The 20,219-nt window shown below is 44.8% G+C and overlaps 1 protein-coding gene and 1 long non-coding RNA gene across 5 annotated transcripts in view; one reads left to right on the forward strand and one right to left on the reverse strand.

Moving 5' to 3' along the window:
- The window catches only part of SETBP1 (SET binding protein 1), a 351,100-nt gene that overhangs the window by 234,237 nt on the left and 96,644 nt on the right, over positions 1-20,219 (reverse strand).
- Positions 408-18,005, forward strand: LOC109388293 (uncharacterized). Of its 4 annotated transcripts, none has more exons than XR_002125174.1 (4): positions 408-2,296; positions 4,070-4,172; positions 5,196-5,460; positions 6,949-8,015. It is a non-coding gene; the product is annotated as an uncharacterized LOC109388293 (long non-coding RNA). The 4 variants fall into 4 exon arrangements; XR_002125176.1 differs by lacking the exon at positions 4,070-4,172 and having other exon boundaries at positions 408-769; positions 1,922-2,296; XR_002125175.1 differs by lacking the exons at positions 4,070-4,172; positions 6,949-8,015 and adding an exon at positions 17,145-18,005.

Here is a 20,219-nt window from a genome sequence, read left to right on the forward strand (position 1 = left end):
CTTTGCCTTCCAGACCCTTCAGGACACTTTTGCTTCACAGTCCTTATCCTGTTTGAAATTGTTCATTTGCATATTGATTGTTCGATCCACGCCGATCATCACAAGGGGCAAGTTGTGAAGATGAAATCATAAAATAGTCATGGAAATCCTTATAAGCAGGGTCCCCGTGTAAATCACAGCTTTTCCATGGCTACTTTGAAAGACCTCCCTGCCCTCAAAACAAAATGTAAAGGAAACAGCAGTAGCATCCCTTTCCTCAAACATCAAAAGGAAATGCCTTCCACAGCAGGCTCATTTTTATGTTGGGCTGAGCAAGTAGCAGGAACAACTTGGTCAATGATTAGCTTTGGGATCTCCTGGCATCAAATAAAAACCCGCTTCCCTCGGGCGGGTGGAGCCACTGACAACCACCAGCCTGAGTCTCGACTATCTCCCTGCTGCTGAAGCATGTCCCCTGGACCTGACACGCCTGGTTCCTAAGCTGCCAGCAGCCAAAGAAGAGTAAATATTAACTGTGGTGGGGAATGATTAGTCACATGTGGACAGCCTGCCACAGTTTCTAAGGTGCTGACCTGAAAAGGAGCTGAAAGGAAAGAAGACTGGGATCACCTGCCCGTTGGGCTGGACGTCTTGCACGTACCTCTCCAGGTCTAACCCTGCTCTCTCCACCTGGGATCCTGACCTCCGTGGGCTGCACGCTCAGGTTCTTTCACGCTCTGGCTTCAGCCAAGGAGGGGCACCAGCCCACGGGGAGATCACAGAGATGGAGGTGAGTGAAATCAGGAAAAGTATTTTCCCGCCCTCCTCCCTCCTGGGTCCCCCTAGGCTGGCCTTGTCCCTTAACCAAAGGCCACAGCTCGTAGCCAGTATCTCCCAGCACAGCTGCTTACACTCTTCCAGCTTGCTCCGCCAGCCCCAGCAAGCCCGCAGATTCTGGGAAGCGATCCCTCCTATTCCAGCCCAGGGGGATCACAGTTTTTCTGGCCTATTAGTCTGCCTGGGATCCTGCAGCCACCCTGGTTGCTTCCTTACACCCAGCTCACACCTGGAGGTAAAGGGGTCTCACTGCCATACGCATGCACATGAGCAGAAGAGCGCAAACTGAGGTGAGTCTGAGCAAGTCAGGGATCGGTTTCTGCGAGTGCCCGCATTTCTGTGATCCGAGGTGGCTGCGGGGCCTGTAGTCAGGAAGGGCTTCCCTGAGAAACCGATGTTTGAACTGACATCACGTCCAGGGAGGTTTGGGTGGGACGTGGGGAGGCGGAGGGGGCAGGGGGTCCCAGGAAAAGGGAACAGTCTGTGCAAAGGTCCTGCCCCATGTTCTTGGCCGCAGACCTAGTGACTCTCACACACAGGGCCTTAGCCCTTCATTTAACATTTGGTTATTTGAGCTTTTATGGGAAACACATTTTGCCATTTTTAATGGCTACACACACATAGAAGATGTTAAAGATAACAATTATGTTAATAAAAATCTACAGGTTTTACTTCTCCAACACATCAAAGCTTATTGGCAGCCCCGGCTTGGTCCATAGCGCCTAATACACTGGCAAATGTACAGCTGAAGTCCAATAAGCTCATTGTAATGGACTGACTGTTTGTGTCCCCCACAAAATTCATAGGTTCAAATCCCTAACCCCCAAGGGATAGTATTAGGAGGTGGGGCCTTTGGGAGGGAACTAGGTCCTGAGGGTGAAGCTCTCATGGGTAGGATCAGTGTGCATACAAGACACCCCAGAGAGCTCTCTCGGGCCCTTCTGCCACGTGAAGATACACTGAGAAAATGACAGTCTGCAACCCAGAAGAAGGCCCTCCCAGAACCTGACCAAGCTGGCACCCTGATTTCTAGCCTCCAGAGTGAGGAGAAACACATTTCTGTTGTTTATACACCATTCAGTCAGTCCATGGTATTTTCCTATAGCAGCCGAAGCCAAGACACGCACGCAGCTGATGGAGCGACTGGCTGAGGAACCGGAGGATGGGGAAAACCCAGCAGAAAACAGCACTGCCTGTCAGGGGCGGCTGGCATGTGAAAGGCAGGTGAGCTGACTTCCAGCGAAGTCTGAGGTTGACCTTGGACAAATTAAACTTATCTCCAGATACTATTTGCTCAGGTCTCAGGCCCTAAGATAGGAGATAAGCGAGAGTTATTTTGGTCGCCCAAAAGCTTCACAGAAGAGCTGGGACACAGTGGTAACCACCCTTCCCAGGGCAACATGTGAAATTCAGCCTCGGGTGTGAGGTTTCTTCCGCGCAGCTCATCAAAGAAGACTGGAAGCTTCCGTACAACCCACAGGTACCTTTGTCGAAAGCCCCTGATACCTGAAAAAATGATGCATTTTCTCTGAAAGAGGAACTGATATTTTAGATTCAGCACTTTTATTGGTTTTTTTTGTTTGTTTTTTTATTTCTTTTAACTTCAGGGTATAAGTTTGATTCGTGGCTATCTCCCCATACCTCAGAGCAAGCCAGAATCCAAGAGGGAGCCAGAAAAGCCAACCTCATTTTCCTGGCAGGCATTTTATTGTCAGATAGAAAAAGGGGACGTAAGGATAGGGACCCCAGTTCAGTCCCATTTCTGTAATTAACCTCAATGTGGCTCTCTCTGGGGCTGCTTTGCTGTTTGTAAAATAAATGGCTTATATTAAATGATCTATGAAATCCTTAGATCTTACAATTTTGAGCCCCATTCTTTTGTTAATTTCCGAAATATGTCTTAAAAGTCAATATGTCGCCACCATTCTGTTATTAGGGGTGGGGGATAGTATACCATCCATGCCCCGCCCCCCCACGAGAGTTCTTATCTTGTGGTTAATAGGCCTCCCAAGAAGGTCTATGAGCCTCTTGATACTGCACACAACGTTTTGTGCCTAGAATGTATTTTTTCTGGGAAAAAAAGGGCTCATAGCTTTAGGTCACATAGGGTCTTAGATGACTTTAGCAGAAAAGCATAGGTGTGACTGCTCAGGTGAGAGATCCCAGATGAGATGTGAATGTCTCCGATGCAGACCAGCCCCAGAAGCAGACACGCCTATCTAACCACTACATGCTCTGGGCTCAGAGGAAGAAAAAGCCCTGGGACCTGACAGTTAGGAAGATTTCAGGAATAAGATGGCTCCTGATTTGGGATGGGATCTAGTGGGTGGATGATCAAGAGAAGAAAAGCATGGACGCCCCGTGCAAAAGTACAATTGTGGGTAAAATATATTATGTTCTCAATTAAAAAAAATACCAAACAAACATAAAAGTCCCTGCTGTTGTATTAATTTAGCTCTCTCCGGTGCACTTGAGGGTCACACACTTTCTTTTTCCCACCTGTCTTCTGTTAGCACCAGCCCCCAGAGTTCAGGGTTCAAAGGAAGAACAGGGCTTGGTTTTGCAGCTGGGAGTTGGCCCAGATAGAGCCGCTCGTTGAGCCAGGAGAATGCTGGGAGTTCCTGAGTCTGTGTCTGGTACTCAGCCTGGGGGAGGCCCTATAGGAGGCCGCACCATGGGTGGAGACAGGGGAGTGGTCGGGGGCTTTTTCCTCAGGGTTAACAGAAGAAGTCATGACTGCTGTGAAATCATGCAAAATCACAGTGCTCTGTGATTACTGCAAAATGGATCTCATTCATCGATTTTAAGGTATATTTGAAACATTTAATGACAGAGAGGAAGTTACACCATATACAGTTGTACATGCATGTGGGAAAACATAAACATGGCCGTGTATAAATGGAGGCTTAGGAGCTAGAACTTCTATAGTAAACGCTATTATCCAAAAGTTTAAACATATGTGAGACAACTCAGAGCAAATACGCCGGCATATGGCATTGAAACCAATATGTCAACACTTACAAGTAAGAAAACATCTATAAAAATAAAGTCAACCACATTTCTCTTTACATTTAGGCCACAAATGAGACCACTGCTGAGCATCTCTGGTTAAACATTAACATACACCAGGATCTGCCTATAACCTGTTCGTTAATGTGCAGTGCCCCAGCTAATTAATATATCACCAGCAGATCAAGTTCAGGGGACGATATTGAGCAAGTGCATTCCTGAGACCTCATTTACCCCCTTTCAGGTGGGAGAAGGTTCAGGAGAAAAGGACAGAGGAGGAAACAGAGAGAAAGGTGGAAGACATTATTAGTCTGCCACCATAGAGCACACACCAGTTTATACAAATGGTGAGTGTGTGTGTTCGTGTGCATTTGTGTGTGTGTGTGTGTGTGTGTGTGTGTGTGTGTGTATTTGGTGATTTTCAAAGGAATGATTTAGTCTTTCAAAATGAGGGGTCAGCATAAAAATATCATTGTAATCTTCTCAGGCTTTTAAAAATAGACCTGCCTTTTCCACCTCAAAATTGCCCTTCTGGTTATCATCAGCTAACCTCACCCCTGGATGCAGCCAATAAACAAATTCAGAAACCCCAGAATCTGTGGGATGGCAGACTGAGACACAGATAGGGAAAACAATTTCCCCCGCCACTCTTAGTCAGTAAGCCCTCTCTAAAATGATTCCACCACTTCCACTGTACTTCTAACAAAATATGTAATGAATACAAGGAACTCAGGCCAGGCTATGAGGAAGAAGACTTGGTTTGAAGTGCACTAAGTAGCAAAGCATGAAAAAAGACCGTTTTGGGGGGTGGGGGATTTCCCCAACTGATGTTGTGGAGATCCAGGAGGAACCTGAGACTGGCCAACTCAGAGACCATAGGTGTTCTTTGAGTAATAATCACAATTATTTTAATAAGTCATGGTATTCTTAGAAGGTAGAAAGAAATAAGTGGGGAAACAACAATGGGTCTGTTAGAAGATTCACTACTACCGAGAGTGCCAAAAAAATGTGTACAAGTGGACACTCTGGTCAACGCTGCTCGAGCAGTAGTGCGCTGTAACCAGAAGTGTCTGGACACTGATGGGAACCACTTTGAGCACCTCTTGTAATTGCAGAAGTCAAACGTGACTTGTATATGTTGAGTATTACAATTGTAATACAGTTTTCCTTTCTTAAATGTATATACATTTTTTGGGGGGCACCTTCTGTATATCAGTAAAATGCCAGGGCAGGCAGTGAAGTTATTCACAATCAGATCTCCTGATAAGATACCACTATTTTGTACTCTCAGTCCATTGCACTTAAGTAAAAGCAGCACTCTAGTGACTTGCTTTTCTGCAGCTTAGTAATCCTATTTTCCTTGAAACCAGAGGGTCGGGCACCTGCCAAACCTGGGAAAGTCATAATCCTCCACTGGATCGGAGCCCTGCGTGTGATTATCAGTTACAAGATCTTGTGTCCATCAATGTTTCCTTGTTTTATAACCCATGGAAGAATTGTGACTCATGAATCTCGGATCCTAAGAAACATTTTGTGCCCAGAGGTACATCCCGAAAAAAATCGAAGCAGGATCCCAAGTCACATGGCCCCTCAATGTCTATCTTCTTGAGGACAATGCCTGAGGTGGGTGCAAAGGTAAGAGGACCAGCCCATCTTTCTATTACTTGTTTTGGTGACTTTAAAAAATGAGGTGGTGTGCAAGCCAGAGAGCGCACCGGGTAAGAAAGGTGTCACAGAGACCGGGGTCTATTTCAGCACCTGTGACCTCCAGCAGGTTCAATGTCCCCTTCTAGAAAATGAGAGATGTGCTGGAAAATTGCTAAGGCTCCTTCCATTAGCCCTGGTACCCTGCGGTTCCCAATTTCATTGCCTCCAGTAATCTCCTCAATTGTGTGCAAGTTTAAATCATCCCGGAAGTCCCCTCTGTTCTTCCTAACTCCAGAAATCTTGGTCTGTGGGTCAGGAGGCCAAGGGTCTAGTCCCACTTCTGCCTCTTGGTTGGCGAGTCCTGAGAGCAAGTCCTTCATTAATCTCCTGGAACCTGGACGATCAGAGGGAATTATTTCTTAACCCATCTCAAATTCACCCCTAAGACTCACCGCAGACCCTGTTTAAGAATAAACACCACAGGCCGTGGACTGTACAAAATTCCGTACCATAACCACTATCCTAGGTGTTTCTGAAAAAGAGCTAAGAGAATTACAGCTGTGTCCTAGGAGGAAGGGGCTGTGCCTTGCCCCTCCCCGTCTCCCCTCTTACACTCAGCAGGCTGTGCCCTTACCTTGATATTTACCTGCCAACCAGCTTCAACAAAAACTGCTCCATCACAGTAGTTACAGAAACCAATAAAGTGGCCAGTACTTCACAATTAATCCACCTCTTGCGACATGCCTAACAATTAAAGAATAATTTCTCTTTACAACATATCATGCACTGCAGATATAGCATGAGCTAAAAGTGACACTTTCTCCACAATCCTGTGGCCCACAAGAAGCTAAACCCAGAGGGAGAGAGAGCGAGAGAGAGAAACGTGTCATAAATCCTAAACATCTTTCTAATTGGATAATTAAACAAGCTCTGAGCAGCAGTTCAATGGCCTGGGTTCCGGTAAGGGTTCCACCACCTATTTAGCCAGCTGCGTGGCCTTGGCTTAATCTTATACCCTATCTAGGCTGTTTAAATGATTATCGATTTTGAAACCTAGTAGGAACCCTTAAAGAGTTCTCCAGTCTACTCCTTTTTCAAACTTTTTCATGCATAAGAACTACCTGGTGAGCCTGACAGAACACATCGCTGGTCCCAAGCCTCAATCTCTAATTCAGTAGGTCTGGGGTGGGCTCCAAGAATTTGCTTTTCTAACAAGTTCCCAGTTCTGACTACTGCCGCTGCGGCTGCTGGTCCTGGGGCCACACTCTGAGAAGCACCGATCTGGCCCGGTGATTGTCAACAGTAGCTGGAAATTCGAATCACTGACAACATGCCAAGGCCCAGTGTGCACCAGACCTTGTAAATCAGGATCTCAGGACATGCAGCCGCGACATCTATATTCAACACTCCCCGTATGACTTCAGTGTGCAGCGAAGGTTTAGGGCGTCAATCAAGTCTAATTGCCTCATTTTCCAGATAACAACACTGACGTTCAGAGGATCAGGTGATGTCAACGGGTTCAGGGAACCACTTGATGTTCAACACATTCGACGGCAAGAGGCGGGACTTTGGACACTAGGAATTGTGAAGTCCCAGTCTTTAACTCTGTGGTGGTAATACTCTATGGCTGCGTTTGTCCTTTACCTCCTATCCCAGCACACCCAAATAATGATAGGTCAATAGCACAAGACGAAGGGAGACTTTCTTTCTCTGGCCACCCCAAGTAACCAAGAGGAATCAAAGAGGACCGCTCACTGGAGGGCTCTGAGCAGTCTTCAAGCTCACCTTGGTGTAGTTTCTAAATATAACAGGCAGCCAGAAGCTTTGAGTAACTCTTGGCTGATTTGGCTTCCCTGGGATAAACTTTTTTTTTCTCCTCAGATTATGCTATACCAGGAACAGAGCCCTAAGGGGGGAAATTCTTCTTCAAAGTCACAGCAAGATAACACTGTGTGTGGTATTCAGGTTGTTCTCCTTTGGAAGGAGGAAAAAAAAAAAAGTGGGAGGCAAACTTCTAACATCAGCCAACATCAAAAAGGATATCCCTACTTTGCAAGTGTGGTGTGCGCAGAGGGGAGGCGAAGCAAGAGGGGGAAGAGGGTCAGGTGAAAGGCAATTAACACATCCTGGTGCCAGGCTGGCAAGGAGCAGGAGCGTGGGCAACAGGGTCAGGTAGTCCAGGTGGCAGTGGGCACCATGGAGGTGCATGAGCCAGCAGGCACTGGCAGCTGTCCCTGTGCTGGTCCTACCGGGAAAGTCACAGCATGCAAGGCAGCCATGATGCCCGCTCCCCGGGAGGTGGGCTCAGGTACAGCTCTGACTCCATTTCTCTGCTAGACAGCAGACACTAATTTTACTTTGCCCCCTGGCTTTTGCTGCTCCTTCGGTCGAGGGAAATTTGGTGTGCCATTAAAATTGCCTAGAACATATGCAGACATTGATGTCTTCTCTTATGCACCAATACAAAACACTTCCCTCCTTATTTTTTAGTGCAAGACTCTCTATTTCCCAACACGACAATGTATTTGAGTATTAGAGATGCATGGGAGTTGTATGGGATGGTCACCTAGTCCTGTTGTCTCCATTTACAGATAACACCATAAAAGCTACCATTTGTGAAGCACCTACTGTGTATCAGTCTCTTCATATGCTTTAAATCTAACACTCACTCAAGTCCCAAAGGAGCAATATGTTTCCGGATTACAGAAGACGGAGCACTGGCCAAGAAAGATAAAATGATTTACCCTGAATTGCACTGTTAAAAGAGTGAGAGCTAGGATTCAAATACAAGTTTCTGGCTCCAAACCATGGTCCTGTCCACAGTGAGAGGAGGAGTGGGTAATGGTGAATGGTTTCCTGCCTCCTCTGACCCACCAGGTTAGAGCAATGACAGGCACGCCTCAGCTGACATCACCATGTGCTTTCCAAGACCTGAGCCAAAACTTTCTTTAGACAGTCTAGATGTCCAAGGAGGAGTTTGTTGGCTCTCTCTTGTCCCCAGAGGGAAAAATCAACCTTTCAGTTTCAGCCTTAGACAGGGAGAAGCCCAGCCGCTATAAAAACTGAGCAGGAAATTGCATAGGCAACCCACAGGAAATTCTTATTCCCCATGGGAATTTCTCCAAAGTACTGAAAACTCAGGGAAAGAGTATGGTTTGGGGGAGGTGTGGAGACCCCGGATATATCCCGCTACCCCTGGATAATGCAAATCTCCCCTAGGACTGGTGAGAGGACCACAAAGCAAAGCCTTGGTTTGCATATTTTATTGGTGCAGGTATGCACAGATGTGTGTGTGTGTGTGTGTGTGTGTGTGTGTGTTTGGTGTGGTGAGAGAGGCATTATTATAGTAACAGCCATTACAGTAAGAATATCCTGCAGGAAGCCTTTCTCCCATCTCTCTTATCTCTAGAACAGGGTTTCTCAGCCGCTGCACTTCTGACATCTGGGACTGGGTCACTCTTTGCTGTGAGGGCTGACCTGTGCATCGTAGGGGAGTTAGCAGTATCCCTGGCCTCTACCCATTAGATGCCAGTAGCACTTTCCACCCAGTTGTGACAACCAGAAAACAAGTCCAGACATTAAGAAGTCTCTCCTGGGGAGAGGATCAAAATTGCCCCCTGATGGAGAACCACTGTTCTGGAATGTCTCCCCTGTCACCATGCACTAATAGGAAAAACATTCACTCAAAAGTGCAGGTCTGAGATCCGATCTGAGGAAGCTGTAGATTCATAATCTGCATGTTTTCATCAAAGCTCATGTATTTTCTACTGTGAACCTCATAAAAGGACCAGGTCACATCCTAGGCACCTTGGGAATCATCCAAATCTCTCCCGTGGTCTCATGGCCGAGTCTCCTAGCTTCTTTCTAGTCCCAGAAGAGGTGCCCTCCCTACCTCGTTCTTTCCACCAATCCTTCCAGGCCTGCCTCCAGGGCAACCTGGTCCCTGAAGTCTCCCCTCCCACCTGCACACAGCTGCTCATGAACTTCCGTAAGCTCCATGAATGCAGATTCCCCACCACCTCTGCTCCCTTTTGTACCCTCAGGGTTGGCAACAGTGCTTGGCACATACTGGGTGGTCGATCAACATTTCTGAGTGAATATGTTATTGAATACATACATGTGTTTGAAGAAACAAATGCTCTTACAGTTTACCGAGGTTACACATTTCTTTAGAGTGGTCTCTTCTATCTCATGAAGCCAACTATAAACTTCTCTGAGGCCAGAAGTTCTGGCCAAATGAGTCTGGAGTCCCCAGGACAGCCGTTCTCAACTTGGGCTGCACACCTCTTAAAAACCCCAATAGCCAGACAGCATCCCCACACCAATTAAACAGTCTTGGTGGGGGGCGGGAGGGGGGTGCAGATTCAGGCATCCTAGTTCTTAAAAACTCCCCAGGTGAATCTGAGAGGCAGCCAAAGCTTCAGGCCATGCCCTAGGGCTCTGTGAACGCATCGTGAGAATCTACTTCAATACGTAGAGTCCCAAATGGACTGGGGACGAGGCTCCCCTGTTCATTATAACAGCACAGTTCTCAGATTTGTGTGAGTCTATCACACTTCAGTGTAACTACACCGGCTATCATGGACCAGAAGTTCCTGTTGGCTTTGACTAATCAAACTGAGAAAATGAATGAATGATTATCTAATACATACCTTCTCCTCAGGAAACAAAATCTTTGAAAATAGGAGCCCATGTGGGACTAATAAGTTGGAAGCAGTACCTTAGGTTTGCCTTTTATCTTTCAAAGTGCCCGACAGAGGGAAAGAACTGAATAACACTTTGTTGATGAACTGATTAATTCGGTTGAAGGGTTTTCTGTTTTTACTAATATTGTCACTGGGTGTTTGTTTTTTGTTTGTTTGTTTGTTTGTTTTTTTAAAGCTGAGCCCAAAGTGTCCACATTCCCCTTTCTGGAGCAAAAGTAATCACAAGAAAAATTGACAGTGGGATATGTGGCTATTTCTTCCACATGAAACAGCCCGTTCTTCCTGCAGAGATCACAGAACTGTGATCTGGGAAGCGGCTACCGGGGTTCAGAGGAGAAACGGGGAAAATCTTCTAATGGGGAGGAATTTGGTTTAAAGAACAGATCTGGGTAAATGACATCATTCCTGAGTTTGTCCACTGAATTGGATCCCACAGTTGTCACACAATGACTTCTGACTCTCCAGGGGCCAGCAGAGCAGCCCGGGGCAGGCCTTATCAGGAGGAATCAGTGTGGAAAAGTACTTTCCGAAATAAAACTAACATAAACCAGGCGTGTCAGAGTTGGTTTTGCTAAATTTTAGGAATGTGGGAGGAGTGAGTTGACTACAGTACAAGATGGACTAGAGTCAGTTTGCTGAAAGGGCAGTGTTCATCCCACTTCTTTCTTCTCTGCTAATAGATAAGGACAGAGACTCATCAGAAAAGAAAATTTTCTGTTTGCTTTTGAAGAAGACAAACAGGGGTAAACAGAAGGGCAGGGGACAAGCTGCTGCCCAAAGAGGAATATTAGTGTGGTTGGTGTTAAAGTGAAATGGACACGGCCTGGAGATAAATTCTGCGCGTTCCCCACTTACTGTCTGGACCAACGCTTAGATTCTGGCCTGTTTTTCCTACATTCTCCAATAAGCTGAATAAAGTCAGAGTCAAGCGAGCATGCTTGTACTTGCTAAAACACACAGGAAGGAAACATTATTTAGATAAATGGATTTTCTACAGCTTTAAATTTTAGAACCTTGGAAACACTGAGCTGGAATGTACACCAACAACCACTTTTGTCCTTCATTGTATAGAGGGAGAAGTGGAGGAATAGGGAAGTTAGATGATTTCTCTGAGGTCACAGTTCTTTTGGGTAAAGCAGGGACAAACCTACTGTTTCCTTTCGTATAACCTTTGTCTCCTCAGAGCCACGGTCACTACACAAATTTATCATCACTGGCTACATTATATCCAAGGGATATAAGACTTTCTTAGTCAGCAACTTGTTTTAAAACATGGGGGAAAATACGTTTCTTGTTGGAAGTGGTTCATATGTTTAAATGATCAGTTTTACGAGTGACCATTTTACAAATTAAATTAATGTGGAGTGCTTGCTTTTTCCATAAGCGATGTTGCTCCATTCTTACTAATGTTTCTAGAACAGGGGTCGGCAAAATTTTGAGACGAAAGAGCCGCCAGGGGTCAGCAAACTGCGGCTCATGAACTGTGACTGAAGTAAAATTGAAAATGAAAATAAAACTATCATAGTTTCATTTATAAAAATTTTAATGGATATTACTCACATAATGGTGATTATGTAAAAATATATTTATGGCTCTCGAATAATTTTAAAGTTATTGTGAGGGACAGGATTGGCTCTTCCAGGGGTCAGCAAACTTTTGAGATGGGAATGTATCCAAAGAGCCGCATGTGGCTCGCGAGCTGCAGTTTGCTGACCCCTGGTCTAGAAGAACAAATAACAACATTAGGGAGTTGAAATATTGCAAAGATGAAGTGTTGAAGGTCCACAGAAAGTTCTAAGAGGAAGGGCAAGTTTCCAAGCACTTGTTCGCCTTATTCTGCCAAAGGCTTCAGCCATTTGAAGTTATACCATGAGACCCTCATTGAGAGGCGGCAGGCATGGCCGGAGATCTGTACACACTGACGGTTCTACAGTCAACAGGCCAGCTGTCTTCCAGGGACACCGGAACTTGCAAGTGCATCAGAAATGATACAGGGTCCCCTAGAGTCACTGGATAAGTCTTCAAAGACACACCTTCCCCACTCTCTCTACCTCCTGCTGCTGGGGAACAAGGCCCTAGAGGAAGCAACATTTCCTCATATCTGCCCAAGAGAACTGACGTCATTTCTCTCCCCTATCACGACAGGCTTTCCCAGGAGCCAGTCAGAAGCTAAGATTCTATACTCCCGAGGGTGAATTTCTTTCAGTAGCTGCAGGGTTTTTTTCCACCCAACCTCATCTGGGAAATTATCCTCAGGGGCTGCATTTTATCTTTGATCTTTAAAACATAGCTCTGTTCCTGTCTTGAGAAAAAAAATTAATGTATACAAGTCCAAATGAGTAAAACAGACAAATCAGGAGGTCTTATTCACATTACAAGAAACCTTTTGTTTCTTCGCTTCTTTCTTTCACAAGGAATTTCCAGTGCTTTCTTTAAATGGCCAACACCTCAAGTATCAGTATTTTTTTTAACCAACTTCCAAAAATACCTCAGTTTCTACATATCTTTTCAGTTATTCACTTGTCTCTTAAAATGAGGGGTGCTGGTCCCCAGGTTGCTACCCCAATAGTTCACTCAGATGTGCATTTAGTCAGGGCTTCTGAGGCTTGTCTCAGTTCCATCTTTGACTCAGCGGCATTTTTCTGAGAGGGAAAGCAGTGCCTGTTTGTGGAGACTCTGAAAGTACTTCAGGCTGACAGGTGCTATATAAATGAAATATCCTTCCAATTACAGTGACTGTACTATATTGAATTAAGCTATATCACCATAACTAAGGAAAGAAGGCTGCCTACACAGCAGCGCCCTTCCTCGTCCTGGCGCTATCCATACTCTCCTCATAAATAAAATCATTTCTAAAGAGAGAAACCCAAATTACCTTCAAAAACATTATTGTCCCTTGTACATTACTACACACCATCAGGATTAAATTGACAGGGCTTCAAAGTCTGTAAACTGATTCCCAGGTAACAGCTCAAAATGCTTTCCCTTCTTGGTACCCAAAGCATCTTTCGTCTTCTCTCCTAGCAGACAGTGAATTTGAGAGAAGGATCAGAAACTGAAAGCTATTGACAGCATGACAGGAGCATCTCAACATGACAGCTGATGGAGACGATCACATTTCCCCAGACAAACTCAATTGCTTGAGTAAATCAAGTGAAAGTCAATACAACCCCTCCCTCCTCGGGTCCCATGTGGTTCTCCAACCCTGTGCTTCTGAACTTGTTATTTGTGGGGAGGAGGGGGGTGGAGGAGGCAAACCCCAAATCTTCAGGGAATACTTGACTGATGTCAAAAAAAAGTTTTCTTTCTCCCACGGATGGCTTCTCTTTGCCAAAAGGAGTTGATGTTGTCTCAGAGCTTGAAACACATTCTCTCCTCCCCAAAGGTCCTACATGGGGTCTTCATCTTCCCTGTTTCCCGTGGTCTTCACCATGAAGGCTTATCTGTCCAAACATAAGATCTCCAAGTTCCCTATAGCATATCTACCCTTTGTTTTGGCCAGTGACTTCTGCTTATGACTGCATAATACTGCACAGTGATGCATAAATGGGTGATATAAAAAAAATGTACAATTCTAAAAATGAAAAACATCAAAGAGCCCGAAAATCATGTGTTTGGATTTGTGTATGCTAGAACTTAGGTCTAAATCTGGGCTGATGTCAATATCAACGCAAAAAGTCTAAGATACATATGTTCTTTATGTGAGTCAATAAGCATGTATGCAGGGAAAATCCAGGATGTCAACTCTACAGCTTTCAAAAACTTGGGAAAAGGTATCAATCAAGAACTACTGGGCCGGCCGAGTGGCGCGATGGTTAAGTACTGGCTTGGGATGCCAGAGGGCCTGGTTCGGATCCCACATATGAGGGCCAGTGACACTGCCCTCCACAGCTAAGATGCTGAACAACAGCTCAACCTGGAGCTGGGCTGCCGTGAGTCACCGGCGACGGTGTAGGCTGCAGCCCCTGTGGTGGGTTGCCATGGGATACTGTATGTAGCCAGCAGTCAGCGTGAGCGGCCAGCAGCCGCAGTGAGCGGCCATCCAGAAGCCGGCGACTGATCTGCCTCTCCTGGGAAGAATGCAATGATGGAGCCAACTTGGACCAGTGAAGCAACGTCCTCCATAACTAGACTGAAGAACAAAACGACAACAACTTGTCTGTTCCCCTTCCCCCAATTCCCCAGCACTATTCCCATCCCCCCAATTCCCCAATAAAAATCTTAAAAAAAAAAAAAAAGAACTACTAACATACTGCATTTCCAGAGAATGGAGGCGATGCTCTGTCATAGACAGGAAGTTGGCTTAGAGACCGGAAATGAAGGGTGGGACGAATGGGACTGAAAAATCAATAGGGACTGATAGACAGAAATGATCTAGAGGCTGAAGCATCCCCATGAAACAGCTGTGCGAGGTCATATATAAAAATGGGGAAGTAGGAAACGCCTGGGAGACTGGGTGAGGAAAAAGCGAAAATTGTGCTTAGTTTGCACAAATATAGGCAATACTTCAATTTAGAGTGGGGGTTACTGCAATATAGGACAATGAGGCCATCCATTCAGTTATGAGTCAGTCACAATGACAAAATCCCAAGTGGCAAAACTCTGGCATGTCACTAAGAGAAGAAGTCAGTGCTGATCTGTCCTTTTCTGAAACCATGCTTAGCCCTACCTTGAAATATCATACACTATTGGGGATGTTATATCTCAATAAAGGGACAACAGAGGGGAAGAATCACACCTAAAATCAACAAGGACATGGGACAATGGTCTTAAAATGATAGATGGATAACATTTGGTCTCTAAAGGGAGGAAAAGGCTGAGTGAAGATACAAGAAAGTTGAGAGATTGGGAAGTCAATAAACTGCCTTGTTCACCAACCCTCAAAAATTGTCATCCAGAGGAAATCTCCTTGATTCTCAAAAGAGCAAACATAGGGCAAACTCAAGGCAATCTGCTTCACACAGCAGTAAATAAACTATGCAAGTAAGAGGTAATCTAGGTGACATCCAACTCTGCCTGATCCCCAAACCAAGTTCCCATAAACTGACAAATTCAAGATGGGTGATTGAAAGAAACGAGACCACTGAGGAAATACCTGTAATGGAACCTCTGAGGCCGGTTTCAGAGGAAACAACCACATCCCGGCAACTTCATGTCTCGTACCTGCAGCCCTCTGAGCTTCTGTCAGAGAGAAAACCTTTGCAGTCTGACCAGGAATCTAACCCATATGTTATTGTTTATGTTCTCTTGAGAGTGTGTGTGCACAACGGTGGGTTTATATACGTTAAAATCCAACGGTCATTGATAAAAAATATTGGAAGTGCTCCTAAAATAAGCTTTCTTTAAAAATGACAAACAAATATGGGATGATTGATGCTGCATATACAAAGTATATAGATTATAAAGTCTGTTATCCTAAACTGAAAGGAGTAAGCCTCCAGGATTTCCTCATTTTCACATAAATGCCTCAGGATCATTCTACATTTTATCAGTCGTCATCAGGAACTCCCAGGTATAAATATGCATACATTTTGGCAGCATAATATGAAGTGGGAAAAACAGTAAAATAGGAGCAGAGAGATTGAACTCTGGTCATAGGTCAGTCACTCATTGACTATGCAATCTTAAAGCAAGTTACTAAATTTACCCTAAAATATTTATTTTAATCAACAACTATTGAGCATCTATTATGTGCAAAGCACTGTCCTGGGTGCTTGGTATACAATGTAAACAAGGAAAACGGCTCTACAGGAGTTTAAATTCCAGCATGGAGAGACAGACAGTGATCACGTAAACAAATACTATTCGTAATTCAGGTGTCTATCCTCTGAAGGAAATAACACAGGTCAGTGTGATAGAGAATGGGCCATGGGGACCTTAACTGAGACAATCTGCAAAGGCCCCTCTGAAGGTGTGACATGTGAGCCAGACACAGACGGAGCAGGTCACAGAGATAATAGCAAGTACAAGGCCCCTGAGGAGGGTCTAGGCTAGGCCTCTTGAAGAAACAGAAAGGCAAGAATGGCCAATGAATAAAAATCATTCATTGGTCAACCTTTCTAAAGAACATTGTAAGGATGAATGAAACAAAACGGGCACGTCCTCGGAAAAATTTAAAATACTCTACGAAACAAAATGGATTGCTAGAACTAGCATACTATGAAGAAAAATTTCTATCCTCCATATTATATCTTTAAGAAAATTTAGAATTATAGTATCTTTCATGCATGTATCTAGTCCAACCCCTTCATCTTCCAGACCAAAGAACAAAGGCACTAACTTACCCAAGACCTTGACAGTGACTTTTCAGGGCCCAGCCTATCAGTCCATGGGATGCCACCCCTCACCCCTACATTAGGCTGCTTGCAACAAGGCTTCCCGCTTCTTTTCTGGGGCTGACTCATCTTACTACAGGAAATCTGCAAGATCTGCAAAACAAACCAATTGCCCAAAGCTTAATATAAACAACTGGTGGCATTAGCACTGTAGAGATTAAGAATTGAAAGTCTCAGTACCCAGGCCTAATCCTAGACTCACCACTTACAGGTTTTATGACCTTGGACAAATTCTTTAAACTCCCCAAGATCTTAGGTTCTGCATTTAAAATTGAAGGATAATAAAAATGCCTTTCTTCCCTATATTATAGGCTTCGGAAAGAATCACATATTATAATACACATGGAAGTCTGAGAAAACTAGAAAGCACAATAGAATATCATTACTCTTGTCTTTTTTTTTTTTTTTTTTTTGGTACATGGCCTCTCCTTAGGTCACTGACCAGGCACTGCTGCCCACATTCAGCTATGCTGCATGATCACCATTACCTTGAAGGGGTCTTGGGAGTATCTTCTTATTTTGTGAGTTAAAAAAAAAAAATTGCATCTGAGGAGCTCCATGAACACTTGATGATTTATGAAATTTGTCTCATGAATTTACTTCTCACTGATCTTTTTATCTGAATTGCCAGTGATTGAAGCAACCACCGATTCCACTGGAAACACCTTTTCCTGGATGAAGACACAGTATTCTGCTAAAGATAAGCCACGAGACCTTGAGCAAGTCTCTGATCTTTCCACTGCCATTAATACAGCGTGTCTTCACCCCAAGATGTGCAGAACATTTATTATCTGCCCCCCCTCCCAATGTGCAAGATATCTCTTATTTGTCAAGTTTCCCAGAGTTTATGGGGCAATTTCAAATCCATTATTTTAGTTGATCCTTTTAATAGCCCTGGGAAGAGTGAGAACAGGGATGAGGAAAGCAAGTTTACGGAGGAGGAAACAGAGGCTTTTTGTAGTTGCTTGACTCACGGAAAAATCCCAGATGTGTGAGTCGTCTGACTCCAATTCCAGCGCCCTTTGAAGTTCGCAGAGCCTCTTTCAGGTAAGGGTCTAGTGAAGATCAAATGAGGTCATGGATCTGAAAAGCGTTGGGGCTTCCCAGATGTGAGGTAGAATTATCACGAGGACAAGGTGACAGGACACTTTCCTTTGTCTGTCCTCATCAGCTGACCTGTCAGTGGGGTCTGTCCCTCTAGAATGTAAGCTGGCAGGAGGGGAGGACTGACCCAAAGCATTTCTACCTCCCCCAGGACATCTGGAAAAGCACATGGTAAGCCTGTACCAATCCTTGTTGATTGATTGTCTGAGTTTAGCCCAAAAGATTATCTAGCTCTCTCCATTGGAGGCAGTCCAGTCCTTTAAGAAAGGGCCTGGCCTCTGGAGTCCCAGCAGGGGGAAAAACAACACGCCCATCTAGGTAATTTCCATACAGCCATGAAACTTTGAGTTAGCACTCTTGACAGAGTTTCCTTTCTGTTTCCTCTTGACTTTTCTTTCCTTCCCTTATGAGGTAAATAAATATTTTAAAAAGAAAGAAAGCTGTGTGGCTCTTTTATTCTGTCTGATCTACATATTGGAACCAAAAGCCTCTATTTTTCCCCCCAAAGCAGTCATGTTGGCCCAGTAGCAAAAATGCATTTCTTTAAAAACAAAAAAAACAAAAAAAACCCGAAAGTTTATTTTACATGTTGTAAATACCAGGAAATTCTTATCAGGATGTGAAAGTTAGGGTCTTGTTTTTCTTTTATCCCCTTTCTTTCTCTTTCACGGAGAGAAAGCAAAAAAACAAGTCTCTCTCTTCATAATGGAATCCCTTCTTTCTGCCTCTGCCCTGCTGGAAGAAGCCGTGTGCTGCTCAGTGGCTTCGAAAGTTCTGGTTGAGGCCATCCTGCATTCCCAACAGCTATTTCATTTCCCCTAATCCCCCAGCCTAGAAGGGAATAATGCAATAAATACCCCACGATAAAGTGGTCCTGGGTTTCTGAAACCCTCTCACAAAGGACATTTTATGACAAACTGAAAATGCAGAGGGTTGCCAATAGTCAGGGTTGTGTTTGATTTAAACAGTATTACAGTGCCTTAAGTCACAGAATTACAAAAACTGGGTGATTAATAGGCTTTCTCCGGTCCAACTCCTTCATCTTCCACTTGGAGAAATGGCATCAAAAGCTGCAGCCTGGGCCCATGTGCTCAGCTTCTCAGAGGCCAGGGAGGGATGAGAAGCCAGGCTCCTGGTTCCGGTTTCGGCACTGTTCCCCTCTCCCTGACATTCTCCCTTGCCTATCATGTGGATGTCAAAAGATACCTTAAGGGGCAAATTCTTTCAAAAAGGTGTCTAATGAGGGATTATGCGTTTCTTCATCCATTCAGCAATTTGGCAAACATTGGTTGGACACCTTTCATCCTAGGAATTATTCTAAATAATGGGGGATACATAATTTAAAATGATGTGGACCCCTCCCCCCAATGTGTGTGTGTGTGTGTGTGTGTGTGTGTGTGTGTGTGTGTGTGTGTGTGTGTGTGTGTGTGTGTGTGTGTGTGTGTGTGTGTGTGAGAGAGAGAGAGAGAGAGAGAGAGGCATGCACAAATTAACACTGTGGCTTTTGTGATGGGGGGGCACATTAAAAAATACCACAGTGGGAGTGGCGCCTATCAGAACACTGTGGGCCAATACCTCCCTGTCTCTACGAATATGTCAGGCGAGCACGTCTGCATATCCACCCTTATTACCTACAATCCACTCTTCCACATAGCATCCAGAACAATAATTGAAATAACTAACTAAAGTCATGTCATTCCCTTACTTAAATTCTTCCATGGTTTTCCACTGTCCATTGGATGAAGTCCAGGAAGACCCTTACTGTGCACCCCCTTCATTCCCTTCCATCTCCCTCACCAGCCCTGCAGGCGGCACTCTCCCCTGCTTGCCAGCTTGGCCCCTGTGCCTTCCTCCAAAGCACCAGGCTTCCTCCTGCCTGAGGGCCACTTGTACAAGCTGTCCCCTTTCTTTGGAACTCTTTCTCCTGACAGAGCCGACCTTGTTAACTACTTTACCCCACCTACCATTCACCTAGCTGATGCCTTATTCTTCAGCTCTCAACTTAAATAGCACTTCTTCAGGGAGACCTTTGTGACCCTCAGAACCAGGTGAGTGCCCCCTCTGTGGTCTGCCATAGCACCCTACTTCCTCTGCCCAACATTCAATAGCTTTATTATATTTCCTTGTTAAGGTCTCTTTTTCGCAGTAGAGTATAACCTGATGAGGGCCAGTATTATGTTTGTCTTGTTCGCTGTAAGGCCAAGGTATGGAGCAGTGTTTGACACATTGCCAGTTTTCAAAAAATACTCATTGTTGGAATGGATGGGTGGGTGGGCGGGTGGGTGGATGGATGGATGGACGGGTGGATGGATGGATGGATGACTATATGAAAATGTGCATACGGGCCTTTCAAATGTGAAATGCCACAAATCATGATTGGGATGAAAAGTTCCAGCGTAGCCTTGATCGTCAATTCTGGCTCTCAAGAACAAGTGGACCTGTCCTAAAGTCTGAAAAAGACACCTTTGGAAAAAATAAACACTTAAGATTCATTAGCCTAAAAATGATGGGGGTAATTTAGAATCTTAGGCACCTAAAGGGTGAAAGGAATCCAGCAATGACAGTTCCAAAATGAGAAAGGCACGATTCAGTGGAGCAAGCA

Source organism: Hipposideros armiger, unplaced genomic scaffold (genome assembly GCF_001890085.2).
Source record: "Hipposideros armiger isolate ML-2016 unplaced genomic scaffold, ASM189008v1 scaffold_189, whole genome shotgun sequence".
Classification (NCBI taxonomy): Eukaryota; Metazoa; Chordata; class Mammalia; order Chiroptera; family Hipposideridae; genus Hipposideros; species Hipposideros armiger.